Source organism: Geospiza fortis, unplaced genomic scaffold (genome assembly GCF_000277835.1).
Source record: "Geospiza fortis unplaced genomic scaffold, GeoFor_1.0 scaffold112, whole genome shotgun sequence".
In the NCBI taxonomy this organism is placed as follows: Eukaryota; Metazoa; Chordata; class Aves; order Passeriformes; family Thraupidae; genus Geospiza; species Geospiza fortis.
Window position 1 is genome coordinate 21,363,316 of NW_005054298.1, and position 2,450 is coordinate 21,365,765.

The 2,450-nt window shown below is 39.1% G+C and overlaps 1 protein-coding gene across 1 annotated transcript in view; it reads right to left on the reverse strand.

The window, feature by feature from the left end:
* The window catches only part of CCDC141 (coiled-coil domain containing 141), a 54,468-nt gene extending 52,227 nt beyond the window's left edge, over positions 1-2,241 (reverse strand). Inside the window, exon 1 of the mRNA XM_031058732.1 lies at positions 2,020-2,241. The gene's annotated coding sequence lies outside the window, so the exon portion shown is untranslated. The remainder of the gene's footprint in view (positions 1-2,019) is intronic.
* Positions 2,242-2,450: the final 209 nt, after the last annotated feature.

Consider the following 2,450-nt stretch of genomic DNA (forward strand, 5'->3'; position numbering starts at 1 on the left):
CAGGGCCAGCCAGGGGAAGTGACATGAGCCTCAGTAGGAAAGAGCTGCAGCACAGGCAGAAGGCATTTCCTTGTCAGTTGAGAGCTCAGGAACTTGGGAAAAGGAGGCTCTAAAGCAGCCCAGGACCCTGCTGGCCCCAAAAGGAGGTTGTCCTGCCCTTTCCATGGAAAGAGAAAGCATAGAAGTCCCAGTAAAGGGCTAGGTGTGAAAAAGTGAAAAAGGGATAAAAGAGACAATTTGATTCTCTCCAGCAAAAGGTTCCAAGAACACACTATAGTCCTGGAGTGCTGCCTGGAGTATTGTTTCAGTTCCAGAAACAATAGTTCCAGATTAATTTTATTTTAAAACATCAAAGTATAGTGAAGAATTATATTCTTGTATATTCCCATTCTTGCTGTGCATCACCTCTAACAAAAACCTTTCTACTCTTTTTCCTCCATCACCTGTCCCAAATACTCTTCATACCACACTAAGAAATCAGCATGAAAAGAAAAAGCTAGCCAAAAAACACCATCACACAAAACAGAGAAACTGCCAGTAGGAAAGTTGTCCCTGTCACACTGGACATCTCTGTGAAAGAAAATAAAGCAACACTGCTAACTGTAAAACCAGCAGTATATCAGAGGTTTAGAAACCAGCAAACACCTTAACACGGCTAATTCAGTGCAATGGTAAGAGCAAAAATCACTATTTGTTTGCTTCCAAAGACAACAACATTAAAAAAACGCCATACAGTAAACAGACATGGGAGCAATGACAGCTGAAACATTTCAGTCCACTGGTCATCAATTTATCAAGTTCTGCTCTTTCATCCTGAAGCTTTGTCTTGCCTGTATCCCTCTTTATGGATCTTAGAGGATTTCCGCAAAGTATGCATACTATTTGTACCTAGAACCTGTAAATAATAAATAGTACCTAAATCCCTATTATTTATTGAATGATAGAAAAATCCAGCAAATTTAACTAGGGTTAAATGTCACTCCAGCCATCACATTAATTTTAAGAAAGCCTTCAAACTTAGAACTCCAAACTCTAAGTGTTATATAAACAAACACCATTCTTTCTAGCATCTGTAATTTTAAAAATTGTCTTCGAGTTGTTTACTAGTCTTATATACAAGATAAAGCACATGGGGACTGCTTACATTTTTATGCATTAGGCTTGAATTCTAGAAGAGGGTATAACTGCTCTGTTTTTAGAAATACAGAAATACTACTACATAATAATAATAATAATAGTTAACTTGGCAGCAATGCACTCATCTAATCTGCTTTCTTCATATCTTGTTATCTTAGCACGATTCAAGATGGGCAGCATAAAAAACTAAGGTGTTGGATTCTCCCCTTAAGAACCACTGCAGCAAAACAAATTTCTTATTCTGAGAATGGATTAACACATTAATGCCCTCAGAAAGAAGTTCCTTTCCTTGTTAAAACTAACCCCATGCAAAAAAAAAAAATTCTTCAGGTTCTTTGCTTGCAGATAACCTTGAAATGGTTTCATACAACAATAAACTAGGAGAGGATAAAAAGTACTTTGAGGAAAGGAAGAAAAAGAGAGGGGAACATGGGCCCCTGCAATCAATCTGAAGCCATTGACAGCTTTGAGTGATTAACAGCTGTATCTCAAAATCAAGCTGTTTGAACAGATTTCTTCTAATTGGAAGATGTTAGTTACTTGCTATCATATTTTTAAGTAAGTTTAATTTGATTTTGCTGTCAAAGACAATAAAAAATACAAGTTGGATTTACACCTTTCCCCAAAGTGTTAGCTAGAGAAAAGACATAAGAAAGAAGTGACTTGATGACTGTTCAAGTGTACCTATAATAGCAAAATACAGACAGTGAAAATTTTAACTTTTGAATGGGGTAAAAAAAAAATTGAAACAGAAAACAGTTCACAAGTGTGAATTGCAAAGGGATAATGTCTTATTCTGTCTCAGGTTCCAGGTGAAGTTTACTGCAGAAATGGCAGTGAGGCTCTCCAGTTTCCACAGAATCAGCTGGAGAACAGACTTACCCCATCAGCACCCCTGGAGAAGCTCAACATTTCTGTCTCACTGGGTGTCGTCCAAAACAAATGCTGCACAGCCTATGGAGCTCTGCCCTGGTGAATGCAAAAGTGAAGCCGTTTTAGCAGCTCACAGGTGGCTCAGGCACAAGTCAGCCCAGCTGAAAGGTTGTCAACAGAGACGGTGGCCCAGGGTATTCAGCTCTGTCAGGAGGGTGAAGAGACATTAGAGGGTTCATTAGTCCGTGTTTGAGGCTCCAGCAGCAGCAGCAGCAGCAAGAGGAGAGTTTATTACACAGGATTACTATGTTCCCTTGCCCATGCATGTAAGGAAAGCCAACAGGACTTTTGTAATTGAATTCCTTGGGAGCATTTGAAATTCCTTCCTGATGTGGTGTGTTAGCACAGTGGAGTATGAACCAAATATAGATGTGAGACAG